The sequence below is a fragment of the Chaetodon trifascialis genome, chromosome 8 (genome assembly GCF_039877785.1).
Source record: "Chaetodon trifascialis isolate fChaTrf1 chromosome 8, fChaTrf1.hap1, whole genome shotgun sequence".
NCBI classification, from domain to species: Eukaryota; Metazoa; Chordata; class Actinopteri; order Chaetodontiformes; family Chaetodontidae; genus Chaetodon; species Chaetodon trifascialis.
In genome coordinates this window covers 26,951,124-26,966,360 of record NC_092063.1, presented here as the reverse complement: position 1 = coordinate 26,966,360, position 15,237 = coordinate 26,951,124, and positions in this window count along the sequence as shown.

Sequence of the window (15,237 nt, the reverse complement as noted above, 5' to 3'; positions counted from 1 at the left end):
AAGGGCTGCAGCCATTTCCTGGGAAAAGTTGATATCAGTGCAGACCCTGTAAATACCAAACTTGAAGAAGTCCCTGCAGAAAAGTTTTGGTTGTCCATTTTTATCACTTATTCCTCTTTAATGACAGAGATAAAGACAGCTAATTTCAGAGCAACTTTTGCTGCCATCAGTACAGAGAGGTGAGACCCATTGGTGACTGCTTGCACAGACCACTCACTGATACAGTCGGTGGTATTGTAACAGTTACATATGATATGATTTGGAGTGATGGATACATGCATGAACCTCCACCTTCTCAGCATTTGGCAGGAATGTTTCCCAATGCTTCCCAGTTGGAGTTACACTTGGCTTGGCTTATGATAGCTATTTGATCCACCCAAGATGCATGAAAATGTAAATGAGTGGAAGAGGCCCAGCTCTTTCAGACAGTGTAGGACAAAGAGAATTGTTTCCTGGCTATGGAGAAGAGCCTTGTTTTAAGGGGAGGACTTGGCAGGATGCACAGCAGTGGCCATGATCACGCCATGATCCGGGCCTGTGGCACTGCTGGAGAGGGTGTGGATGGCCACCGTTCAATCTCTAAAGTTTTAACTGAACCAAACAATGCAATGAAGCTTATACGACACTACCAGACAGTGCTACGTGACTAACTAGACATGCTTCTACTCAAGGGAGGGACATTTGTGAAAGCTTACGGAAATAATACTACCACTGTGTGTTCACTCCTCCCTGTGAAAGACTCAACGACTTCCTCTCCTTTACTGAGTTTGAGGTTCTGTGGGTTTTTTTATATCTCTTGTTTTTATATGTGGTAGATGATGGTGTGAGGATCATGGCCAGTAGGAGTATTGTGAAAGATAAGACTTTTCACTCATATTTAGATCTGTTGGGAGAGCACATGAACTTGCAAGCTTGCACATGCAAATCAGGAGCTGTTTTGCAGCTATTAAGTGGGTTTGTGTATGAGCACATACTGCACAACAGATGCCAAATGATCTGGGCTCCAAATGATCCAAATGATGGGGAAAAAAATGGCAAACATTGATTTTGCTCAAACAGCCTTGCAGTACTTTAAAAGTGCTCAACCAGGACCTGAAATGCCCCCTCATTGTCACTGACAGAATGGACTAAAAGCATTTTTCAGCATATTATATGGTGGGGACATTGATATGTCTGCTTGTTTTGGTTTGTGTCAGAGGCAGAGCTACAAGCTTTCCATCTCTTTAGTACTAACCCTAACATCAAGCTGTCTTTAGATTACAACGAGGAGAGCATGCATTTGGTATATCTAGCAGTCTTTAAAGACAATCAAAGGACTTTGCATAATCTATATTTAGATTATGTAATTTACTATACTACATGCCAGGAGCTGAGATCCCAAATGGCTAGGAAAGAACATGTCTAATGGCTGTGACCAAGAAAGTCTTTGGCCGAATTGAAGGAAATTGTGTCAAGTTTTCAGGAACAGGGATATAGAACACCACTGCTGCAAAAAGTAGACACTGGAGCCAAGCACCTGGACAGACAAACTCTGCAACAAAAAATCCCACCCAAAAAATATAGAGTATTTGTCACAACAGTACAGAGGCAGAAAACAGTAAATGGATTCTAAACAGGAATTAGGTTATTATTGAGAGTGATGCCATACTCAGTCTCATCTTCCCTAAACTGCCATTAATTAGTTTTAGGAGATGCCCTTCTGCAAATCATTGTAACCACTGCAAAAATGTGATGCAGACATTGATGTTTTTTACATGTCCGAGGGAGTTACAGAAACAGTAATTTTATCATTGTAAAAGACATGTCATTCAAACTCGACAGAGACAAAATAAGACTCGTCTCTCCACTGTTCCAATAATCACCACCGACTCTGGCTTGGTCAAAAAAATCCCTTAAGTTGGATGAGGAAGTATCAGGAGAGAGTGAGTGGGAGGATGGACAGCAGAGGGGAAAACAGTGTGTTTTCATGTCTAACAAGGGAATTATTTTCATCAGAGAGATTTCTATATGTCAGACTTCAACAGACAAAATGTATTTCAAATGAGAAAACATTATAACACTTCTTAACGTATTGTAATCTAGTTATAAAATGAGGATCTGGATTTTGGGGAGTCCTTGGATAGAATATCCCAGTTGCTAATGTTTTCTATGTGTGAGGAACAAAAGACATTTGCAGGACAGAACACAAATTCTCCATTTACACAGGGACTGTTTTGTTTTTCTTTTTATTGACCTCGCTCAAGTTGGACAGAACATGTTGAGAACCTGGACTCAGAGTCGAGCTGCAGTCTGCGTGGCGAACAGTCAGTGCTTCCTGAGCTGGTTTGGCTGTCAGCTGTGTTGCTAGATCACAACAGAGGTCAGCAAACAGAGCTGAAGGCCAGTAGTGTAGCTGGGCATTGGACCAGAAGAGACAGGGCTGCTGACAGGGAGTCTTTTTAAAGGATCCTTTATATTGCTGAAGAAAAGAAGAGCTGCACAGATTTGGGCTTCAAAAGAAAGTCTGGTGGCATCAGTTAAGAAAAATAACATGGATTTGCTAGGGCCAGTGTTGCAGGCATCCAAAGAAACATCTTGGCAGATTTACTCCTGAGAGGAGAAATGCTCATTGTCTTCAAAGGTGGAGAAAAATCCAATCCATCCATCCTCCACGATCCACCCTGGAAGACATATCCAAAGCTCTAGGTATTAATGTTCAAGCAGGAGAGAGGCCAATGTACAATGAAGTGTTGATTCCACTTCACGCGGTATCTGAACAACAGTTACAATGGATCCTATTGAAATGTTGATAAACATAAATCAACTGCTAATATTTGCAAATACTGTGTCAAACACTCTCAGTCATGCACATTCAGTAAACATATTTTTGTATTTTTCCACAAACTATATAATGAATGACATTATTGTGCCAAATATAAAAGCAAAACAAGTATGTTTCTATGTTTCTATGTGCAATAATCAATGCATAACATGTAAACATGTAAACATCATTGCATAACATGTAAATACTATCTACAATTTCTTAGGATGACGTTATTCTTTTATCCCACTCTTGTATATATACTTGTTTTGAATTTGCATTGCACTTGTTCTAATACTTTATACACTTTATTGATGCTGCTGTATATTGGAATTTCCCCTCGTGGGACTAATAAAGGAATATTGAATTGAATTGAATATTGAATTGAATAAAGTTTAAGAATTCAATTTTTAGGCCGCTTTTCACATGACTGACAAATTCACAACAGTACATGTTTCCATTAAAGCAACATTATGTAACTATCTCTCCTTAAAATAACCGGTTCAAAATCATTTTAATGGTACACTGACTTCAGTGTAGCATCAGGGAGGATGATGCCTTTTTCATTCCTTTCCATTCCACGTTTTAAATTGGGTTAAATGTGTACAACATCCTGCAGGCACTGCAAAAACAAACAAAAAAATCCATCATTTTAAAAATCTATGTTTTAACCACAAAGACAATGAAGCCATTTTTAATGGGTAAAAAAATGTATTTAAAAATCATGGGGCAATGATGCGTAAGGAGGGGAGACTCTCCGAGGACAAGCCAAAGGAACAGGAGAGACTGCGTAGGCTCTGGGAGAACAGGTCAAAGTGAGCATGAGACCAGTGGAACACTGCACTAAGAGCCTCCACTGGCACACAATCAGCTGAAAGTGAGGGAACCCCATTAAGTCTTAAAAGGACAACGTGGATATCAATAATGCATTACACCATCTCACCAACACAGGCAGCCAAATCCTCTTGTTCAAGCCACTGGCACTCTTGGTTATTTGTCCGGGCTGTCTTTTTTAGCACAGGAGGCAGTGCAGGTACGCAGTCAATGACTGAATGATCTAAACGATTTGTCTTCTATCAAGAACGTGCTTATTATTACCCAGAACTAATGCATCTTTAAACAAGAAATGTTTACAACGTACTGACTTATCTCATTTAAACAAGACACTTTTCTCAAAATAATGTGATACGTTGGTGTGATGTTATTATAAGACAGTTCCAGACGTTGTTATGATGAGGAAAAGATAGTGTATCTTACACTGGCAATGCTTTAATGTGATATGATTATGTTTTTATTCATGCTTTAGATGAGACATGACAAAATGATTGATGATTAATGTCACTATTTAAAAATTAAAATTGTGAACAAAGACAAGAAATGTATGCTGATAATACAGTGAATTATTGAGTTGTCCTGTTGCCCATAAGTATAGTTTAGTTTTTAATGTGGACAAAAACATGTATGATAGCCACCACCAACTCCTTTAATGTATGCTGTTATTGAAAAGCGAAGCAGCTGCTGTGATCAAGTTTTTTCATGTGTGGAAATTTGCAACCAATCAGTGTGGTTTGATCAGATTTGATTCATCATCAACACAACAACTGTCCTCAGATTTTGATTCAAATATTGCTCAGTGGCGCACGGGCCTGCGTGGCATTACGTTTTTCCAACCGAGCTGACTTCAAACTAGTGAGACAAGCACGGAGAAATGAGACACACAGAAATCTTGAATGTGCCATAACTAAAACTGTTCTAACTCTTTCAGAAAACAATGGGTGAGGTAGGAGTGCATCAGCACAGTGAAAGGCTTCTTGGAAAACTAGGTTTTCAGGGCCTTTAGGTGATACATCGCAGGCCTTGGGAATGGTTAGGCTTTTTGATTTAGTCTTAAAGGGGTCTACATCAGATTTTACCTCTACTGTGATGTTAATTAATATTATACTCTCATGGTACATAACTCTTTATGTTTTTTTCCCCTAAAATCACTGCAAGCTTAATGGCAATTGTGGTTATATGACTGTCAATAAGACTACAGTGATTTTAGAAAACTTTGGCTGCAAAGCCATGTAATCCAACATTAGGGTTATTTCTGAAGCTCTTGTCAAAATAGCACTTAAGCATATGCTGCCCCTTGTCCTGCTGCTTTATACAGCCTGTAATATCATTCAATAAAAGCCCTTTGATACCTTACGAAGCAATTTTAAATATGTACAGAAAGCTCTGAGTGGACAATGGTGCACATTGGGGCCCCCTAGTGGATTAAGCTGTCACTGACAGATTACGTTCCTTTTATTCGTGACCTGGTGAACTGAATATTCAGTGATGAATCATTTGCTTAAAGACGGACTGCAGGTGAGGGACTGAATCATTACTGACACCACTGTCACATGATGTCACTATCATGGCTTCATTGTGAGCAAACTTGAATACTTGTAATATAAATGCAGTCTTTTATATTTAGTTAGTTTTGAGAAAGAGCAAGAGACAGAAAGAGAGAGTGGCAATGGATAAATGTGAGAACGAGCATGAGAGGAAGAGAAACTAAAGTGAGACATTATTTGGTCTCTGTTTGCTTATGTGGCTTCTTATCGCATATAAATAGCAACAGACAGATAAAAAGAAACAACACAGTAGACGCTGTCACACCATGAGTTAGCACATCACTGATAAAATTTTATCAATAAAGTAGCAGGTGCCCTGTCTTTTAAGTACGTGAGTCAAGAGAATCTTGGGAAATGAAGGGAAATTTAGTGTGCTCTTATCATGAAAGTCCCACTTGTGGCCACAGTGGATGCTGTTCAGTAAAGTTTAGATATTCTTTGTCTGAAATCACTCCCTATTTACTGCATAGAGCACTATTTACTGGCTGCAGTAAGAAATGCGGGAACTAATCTTCTTGGTATCTGAGTACCCAGCAGGGAAAAAGATGAGCATGAGCTTTAAAGTTAAAGTCTGAGTTTGGTAAGCTGAACTTGTTATATTAATTGTGCCATATTTCTGAGCATTTCCTCCTTTTTAAACTTCAGCCTGCTCATTCACCTTCATGATGAGATTAGAGCAGGTAGATAGCCTGCAGCCACCTGCAGTGTGTATGGTAGTGTATGGTACAGGAGGTTTGTCAGTTAGCGGTTAGCCAACATTATTACCTTTGTGCCTTGAGTTGTAAAGGAGCTCAGTTTCAGAACCTTTATTATTTCAGCTGATGTAGTGCTATCTTTATATGGCATGCTGATTGATAGATGCAAGCATCTTTTCTGGTGAAATTCCTGATGCACACAGAGAAGGAGATCCACACTGAAAGACTGTTCATCAATATATTGAAAACACACAGGTTCACAGCAAACATTGCCAATATTTTTCAAAGCTGACATAGTTTTCTTTCATATCTGGTCTGTAACTGTGGACTTTGGACTCGATCATATCTAAATCTGCATAGTCTGAACAGTGAGTCTGTCATTTCACTCCATCAGTTCAGTCATACAAACCCATCATGTCCTTTCTGATAAGCCTCACAAACTGGAGTAGGTCACATCAACCATATCATCTTTAATCTACAGCAGGTTACATAATGACAAGCCTGATATCAATTTCCTGTTTGATACTACTTATTTTTCAAACTCAAGGACGCTGACAGACCTTCAGTATGATAGTACAGCTGCAAGTGTCCTGAGGGCTCCAGCCATTTATTAATGTGTTTTCAATACTATTCTTCTTCTTCCTCTTCTTCTTCCGCTTCCTCTTCTTCTTATTAAAATTAACAACAACAACAACAACAACAAGAATTAGGGTCACATTATGTACACACAATCATTCACATACATTTTCAACAGATTTTCCCAAAACACTAATTATTACATTAATTGAAATCATAGCAACTCCATGATGTTATTATTGTTATCATTATTATGACTACAATTTCAGTCTTGTTTGTTGTTTTTGTGTGTATCATGTCACATTCTGTACATCATCATCTTTCCTCTGCCTGTCCTTGTACATTTTATGCCTGCTTCTATCATTGTTATATCTATAAGGTTGGTAATATTTTGTTTTTCACACAAGGAGGAAAATCTTCCATATTGTACCAAACAGTGATAGACACTGCTGTGGGTTGATGCTCTGAACTATTGAGAAAGTCGGATCTCTCATCAATCTGGTAATAATGTGGAATTGCTTAAAATGTTTCACCTGCGCTCCCCAACAACCTCTCAGCTGCTGACCTGTGCATTAAGATGATTTCATGCATCAATGGCTCTCATTCACTGCTTTAGATGGTCTACAATGTCCTAATTCAGCCATCAGTTGTCTATCGCTGTATTCATGGATTCACTCATGCTTTAATTCATTGTTTATAGCAGTATTCACTGCGTTTATTCATGGTTGCATTTATTCACTACTTTGTATGTTGTGTGTAGTTAGTAGTTTAGTAAATATTTAATTTGTAAAGAACCTGGTTGCGTGAGTTTGTGTGTTTGAAGTAAGATGAGCTTATTGTCTTAATTAATTATGCTTACATATTGTGCTACACCTCCAAACATGCAAGCTAATTTGTCAAACACTGTTGTGTCTCTGTATTTCATTCAAGTGGAAAACTAGAACATAATATGTGTTAGATAGGCTGTATCAGTGCAGATGTTATGAGTTTTTGTAAAGTGTTATCCATCCATCCATTTTCTATACAGCCTATCTCTTTCGGGGTTGCGGGGGGGCTGGAGCCTATCCCAGCTGTCAACGGGTGAGAGGCGGGGTACACCCTGAACCGGTCGCCAGTCGATCGCAGGGCAACATATATAGACACAGACAGCCATTCACACTCACACTCACACCTAGGGGCAATTTTAGAGTCACCAATCAACCTAATGAGCATGTTTTTGGTCTGTGGGAGGAAGCCGGAGTACCCGGAGAGAACCCACGCATGCACGGGAAGAACATGCAAACTTCACACAGAGAGGCCCCGCCCAAGGAATCGAACCGGCGACCTTCTTGCTGTGAGGCACGCACACTACCTGCTGCGCCACCGTGCAGCGTAAAGTGTTATGAAAGTGATCATTTTATGAATGGTTTTATTTGCTTACTTTATCCAAAAAACATCTGTTGGATGATATCATCAGTTTCACAAACAAGTTGTGAAAGTAACACATATGGAGGTAGAAGGGGAAAAAATGTAAATAATGTGATTATGTCAGTGTCATATCTCTACAGAATGATACTTTCGTGCCCGCCACTCATCCTGAGCTAGAAATGTGATAATGGATAGATTGGAGCAGGACGTCACTCAGAGCCACACAGTCTGGACATGTTAGACATGAACTAATCACAAAGTCCTTGTCCCACATGTTAGTGTTTCATCATGTCTCTTGTCTGAAAGCATGTCAAGATAAATCACATAATGCTCGTTGACGTTCAAACTTCAGATGCCATCAGGCAGCAGAGCAGCTCCTGCATGAGCAGAGAGTTTGCTCTTTTTCCACACTCTGTTATCACTCTGCATCACTGCAGTCTGTTTTTGCCACTCAAAGATATGTTCTCTATGATTTAGTGTCTTAACAATCTTAATTCCTGGTGTTGGTACAAGTCCTCCAAATTAAATAACAAAATATGTAGTTTCTAAATGCCGTTTAGAATTACACATAGTGTCACCAATACAGGTATTTTCAATGTATTTTGTGATTTAATGACAATTTAACATTCAGTAACGAGTCATGTACAGGCAGTTGGCTTTTCTCCACAAGGGGAAATTACTAGTTTGACCTAAGAACTGTGATTCCTCATTCTGCATGACTTTGAAGTTTAAATGAGTTGAAAAATGTTATTAAATTAAAGCCGAAATTGAAAGTTCAGTTGACTGTATCAGTGTGCTGCCCATCATGGCTGTGTGTTTATTGGGAAATGTCTTTTTGTGCATTGCAGTCCATGTGATCTTCCATCAAACCACATAGACTGACGGTGTAACTTCACCTGTAATGGCATGTTTCTCTATAATGTCACCTTGATTACCTCCCTCTTAAGTCATGGACTGCTTTGCTTTAGCAAAATGCGTCTTGGCTTTTAACTTCTATCAAACCATTCCCTCTTTATTTCTGTCACAGCATGGCTCTGTGATGTTTTCATGTGCTCGTGTCTGACAGCAGGACTTTTTCTTACATGAACATTTAACTTTCAATTCCATTTTATTTTATTTTATGGAGATATTGGTCAGACAAAGGAATAAATGAAAGGTCAAGAGACTAAGTGACAAAGTGCTGAATAAAAAGATGTTTATGAAGATGATACACTTTTCCTTGTTATACTTTATCTGTGTATTTATGTCCTCACTAATCTTAACAGTGTGCCCCCACACACTTATCACTATCCACTGTAACACATAAAATGGGCTCTTGTGAGAGATTCACACCTCTGAAATGTCTTAAAAAAAGGACTCACGTTGCATTAAAAGTGGTGCCATATGCTACATATGCCCTTGAAAAGGCAGAACCCACCTCCAGAATGCGTTTCTGTCTTTCATTTTCTTTCTTTTCTTTTTTGGGTAAAACAGTCAGTGTAGTGACTTGATTTTCTTCAAAACAAAACCCTAAGTACGGTGGCTGACAAGGGCAAACGCACCGCAAATGGCAAAACGCTGCAAACACAGGAATGATGCAAAGCCAAAAACACACAAACACATAAAACAAATGCAACAGAAAAACGCTGCAAGAGAAAAATGCTGCAATCACAGAAACAAAGCAGAAGCAAAAAGTTACAAACACACAAAACAAATGCGAAAGAAAAATGCCGCAAATATCAAAACACACACAACCCCAAAACAACTGCAAGAGAGAAACGCTGCAAATTCACTCCACAAAACGGAAGTGCGCCAGGCCACTAGGAGGACTCGACCTGAGGGATGGACCGGTCCTGTAGGACCAGACCATAGAGATATAAAGAGTAGATGCTGCATCGACCGCTTCTGCCTATTGGCACTGACGAGCCGTGGGGCCGCCATCTTGGACCGGTCACCCGCTCCACTCAGTGCTGCTTGGCAGGCACAAAGAGGAATCCATTGTAACTCTCTGAATACTAAACTGATTTTCACGCAGGGTTTTTTTTTTTGCTGCAAACGTCATACATGTAGCTATGATACAAAACAAATGGTTCGGCGTATTTTAATATTCATATGGGATTAACAGTAATAGAATATTCTGATGTAGCCTAGACTGTAAACACACACACACACACATACACACACACACACACATACACACACACTAATATATGATAGAGAAGCAGATAGTGACACTAAAGTCAACTATTTTAATAATTTGAAGAGACAATATATGATTAGGCTATATATAAATATTTACATATATAAACAAAATACTGGCTAATGAACACATTATATTTCTATATATATATTCTATATTTATTTGCGGCAAAAAAACCAACCAAAAACGTGAATTAAATGCGCTGACACTTCTTTGCGTCTGCCAAACAGCACTGAGTGGAGTGGGTGACCGGTCCATGATGGCGGCCCCACGGCTCGTCAGTGCCGATAGGCAGTAGCGGTCGATGGTCTGGTCCTGCAGGACCGGTCCATCCCTCAGGTCGAGTCCTCCTAGTGGCCTGGCGCACTTCCGTTTTGTGGAGTGAATTTGCAGCGTTTCTCTCTTGCAGTTGTTTTGGGGTTGTGTGTGTTTTGATATTTGCAGCATTTTTCTTTTGCATTTGTTTTGTGTGTTTGTAACTTTTTGCTTCTGCTTTGTTTCTGTGATTGCAGCGTTTTTCTCTTGCAGCGTTTTTCTGTTGCATTTGTTTTATGTGTTTGTGTGTTTCTGGCTTATCATTCCTGTATTTGCAGCGTTTTGCTGTTTGCGGCGCGTTTGCCCTTGTCAGCCACCATACTCAAGCCACTGAGGGGCTGCTACCGGGAATTAACAGTTGACGCGTCGTCTGTGGGCGCTCTAATGAATGAATCAACGTCCATGCGGTTGTGCTCAAACGCAGGCAAATTATTGCAATAAATGGTTCGCATAGCCTTGTCGATCTACACCAATAACTTATATGCAAAGACAAACAAAAGGCTCAAAGTTTAGCCACTAAACAGAGGTCAAAAAACTGTGTGCTTCTCCCCTGTAAGCAGCACCCCTCTAGAGTAATTAACTCTTCCTCTATTGGTAGGTTTACCTGCAGACACCATTGTACACACGCCACCTACTGTGGGTGCTTTTCATTCCATAAATTGGTCTCCTCGTCTCCTCCACTCGCTTCCTCTCCTCGCGTCTTAGCTCCGCCCAGCGAGGACATGAAAGAGGGATGCGAGGAAGGGACGTGAGGACGGAGGAGACGAAACTCCGAAATGAAAAATCCTCGCTCCACAGCGTCAGTCCGAAGCGACGTCAATTACTGATGACGTTTGCACAGCTGTAAAAGCTGTAAAATGTGATATTATGTTCTGTTCTACTCCTGATTGCCAGGAGGCTTCAATTATATGCCGTTAGAGGCATAACAGAGGACGGCTGTGTGGTAGATTAAACCAACAGCCTTGTAGCCTTGCTTTAAAAAAAAAAACGTAAATATATACCAAGAATTTTCATTAATTTCTTGGTGACAGATACAATTGTTAAAAGGACACAGTTGAAACAAGAATCAAGATTACATTTGTGAAGACCTGCTCCCACCATGATTCGTGTGCCACATACGACACGCCCCTTAAATAATAAAAGACTTCCGCGTAGGATACACCGGTGTATCCTCACTCTGATCTCCTTCAGAAGCCTCCTCTCTCCTCGCTCCTCGTCTCCTTCAGGTGCATTTAAGCAATTGGAAGATCCTTCATCATGGCGGAGGGGAAACGACTTCCGGGTCGACGAAGGAGAGAGGAGACGAGGAGGCACAATTAAATGTAATGAAAAGCACCCTGTGGAAACCAGTGACCCACAAATCATTGCACATAAATACAAACACAAAAAAATGTCTCTAACAGTCATTAACAATCAATAACAAAATAATTTGCATATTGTACACAAACTACCAAAAGTCTGTGCATACAGACATACAAACACATATGAAAAAGTATTTAAAAAATATTCAAATAAATAAATAAATAAATTCTTTTCTTCTATGGTATTTTTGTTACATACAGATATTCAGTGATGATTGCTGGGTAACGTGTATGTTGATGTTGTCCAATGTCAAGTCTATTTGATCATGTAATGAGACAATACATGTGTGATTTAGTAACTGGTGTGCACTGGGGCGTGTCATAACTACCCTATGCCACTGTAGAAGACAATGAATAGCTTGATAAGTAAAACTTTACTTCAAGCTATTCACTGCTATATAATTGTTCATTGTTGGGGTTAACTGAAGTCATACTGTACATACTAACATTGTTCTGCGGTCACAGACCACAGATGACTCACTAAGGTAAAACATTCAGACACTACAAATTCAAAATGATTCACTGTTCAAATTAGTTATTTTATATGAGCTAGTTATGTAACTATATACAGTCATCAGAAAGCGAGTACAACTGCTACAGCAAAGCAGAAGAATGCTAACATTCTTATATTATAGTTTCTTCTTAAATATCATCAGCAATATCATCACAACACACAACAGCAATCACTGGTGATGGGCACAATGTGTTGTCAGTTTTAATGCCCTCTCGCACAAGTAGATCTGTTCTATCTCAGTTATGCATTTTGATATTTACTGTAAGGTTTTGTTTCCATTTCCTGGTATCCATGGCATCCTCTGCAGTGAATCCACAAATGGTGCAGCAGACATTCATCCTATACACAGTGTTGTCACCAAGCCTCCTTTCCTCCCCTCTCAACCCTCAACATGTACCAGGTGCCCCACTCTTTTGCTAAGTTTCCACTTTCCATCACCCTGTCTCCTGTTTGGTTGCTACACTCCAAACTAAAACATTCTCACTACTGCAGTCATCCTCACCAGACTTTTTTCGTCTTTTCCTGCCATAAAGCCCAGACAGGCACAGGGATGCTTTGTAACCGTCCCTCCCAGACGCCACTCTCCAACACTGTCCAGGTCCAGGTGCTTGAGAGACAGGTGAAGCCACTGCCATGCACACCCACCTTGGCAATGCTCTAACCGTCCCCCAGCTTATCAACATATCTGCATGGACAGTAGACAGCAAAACACCCAAACATCTCAAGGAGTCCCAGCAAAACATCATCAAAACTCTCCCTTCCCAAGCATCTGGAGCACGTCCAGGTTCCCAGCATCAGCACAGTGACAATGATGCCAGTGCGCATCCCACAGCTGAAGAAAAGCAGCCTTCCACATCAGCCCTCTCACAGCGCCAGCTCATACCAAACCCTTCTCTAGCTCTCCCTGTTTCAGAAATGTCTCATCTTTCCCCCTCAACAACCTGAGCACCCGCATCCCTCCATCCCAGCATCTTTTTTTCTTCTCTTGCTTCTGCTTTTCCTATCCCATCTTCTTCAGCCACCTCAGCACCTTCTGTCTCTATACTGGTCAGCACAGCTGCTCAGCTGGTGTCACTAACCAAAACCATCTGCTTCCTCCTGTTTCCTTATCCCTCTCCTCCCCTAACCCTACCACTCATGTATCCAGTGTTACACTTCTAACCTTAAATGCAGCCCTTCTACCCACAGCTCTACTAGAAGATGGTCCCAGTGCCTTCCTCTGCCTAAGAGCTTCACTTAAGCCACTGCTTTGCCTCCAGTGTGCCCACTCATATCAATCCGACCATCCCCCGTGTCACCCATGCTCAGGTGTCAGATCCTTGCCAGTAACTATGCTGACCTTACTCAATTGATTCATCCATCTACATGTAATCCACATATCCGATGGGAATTGCAAACTGCCCGCGGCCCTTTGACTTCAAACAGACAATCCTGCCCCGAAGAACTCACAGTTGAATTTGCTTTTTCTTTGTACAGTGATATCATTTGTCTAGCTTTCCCCCACCACAGAGCTGGATGACTACTTGATCAGGCCTTGTGGTTTGGCAGTAACAGATTTTATACACACCACATTATCTTTGCATCCCAAGTGACAAGACACCTGCAGCAATACAATGGACATACTCTCGAACTCTAGATCCTGAGCTCTATTGTGTTTTCATTGCCCACTCTTCTCTGAATTGCAACTTGTGCAGTGCACCATCCCATCCAGCCACAGAATGCACGCACCCTCACCACTTCTCTTCAATCCTCAGGACGTAAAGTTAAGACTATCCAGTCAAGCGTCCTCCCCAAGATCCCCTTTGTCTCAGAAACAGGCCCACATGCTTCTGATTTCACCACCACTTTCACCAAATCTTATCCAAATCTGGAATACAACATGAAATGTTCTCTGGGCATTCATTCGGCATTGGAGCCCCCACCACAATCCCTGACCAGTGGCGTTACTAGAGTCTCTTGGGGCTCCAAGCAAGAAATCCCTGGCGCCCCCACCCCACCTGTGTACGCTGCAAAAAAATGTTTTTTGCACACATAAATGCAAAATTTCTGGGGCATTTAAGATGAATGCTGAAAAAATAAATGAGTGGTTCTCAAAGTGAGGTCCAGGGACCAACAGAGGTCCCTGAAAGCCCAGGCCTATCAATAATCGTCGTTGTAAATAAGTGGCCAGGGGCTCCAAGCAACTGCCTGGCTTGCTAATGAATGAATGAAGCTAAACGATCTGCAGAGAGAGGGTGGTGAGAGAGGATCATATTTAAAAAGACAGCAGCAAGATTACCGTCCTGTCGCTCTGCTATTGAAGAGACCAGCCGATGAGAACAGCTGATGTCAGTTTAGAGCCCCAATTGATAGCACACTCAGCTGTTGCTGACTGAGTTAAAGCTGAAAAGAAAAAAAATCCTGAACATACAGGCTTAATATGTGCAGGCTGATTATTTTGTGGTGTTTTATTCAACATGACATTAATGATGCAGATCAAATTTAGATGTGCGCTGCCCAGTGCACCATGAAGGCATCAAACACACTTTCGGTAATTCTATGGTTGGCATGTCTCGGTGCAAACACAGGGCTGTCTCTGTCATGACACACTTACACTGTCTGGGAATCCTGTGGAAAGGAAACCATGTTTTCCATGCCTGATTTTATTTATCATCACAATGATCCTTACAATAACCACATGCTGTTAAATGCCACTATAGTGATGAATGACGGATCCACAAATAAAATTAGATTTGAAAAATAATGGTTTTGTTTGCGGGAACACTACTATAAAAATGAACCCAAACAATCATATCATGCCTTTTTGGCACATGGGAGTCACAGAGGTACTAAACACAGTCACCTCAGTGTACTGTCGCTTGAAATGGAGCCCAGAGATTCAGTCTCAACAAATTAAGAAAACATTGGATTTACAGTAAAAATCTTTACTGAGTAAGAATCAGTGTGATTTCAGCATCAATGTGCTGGGGATGTAGCCAACTTCCATAAAGCCCATATGGCTGGTTTGGT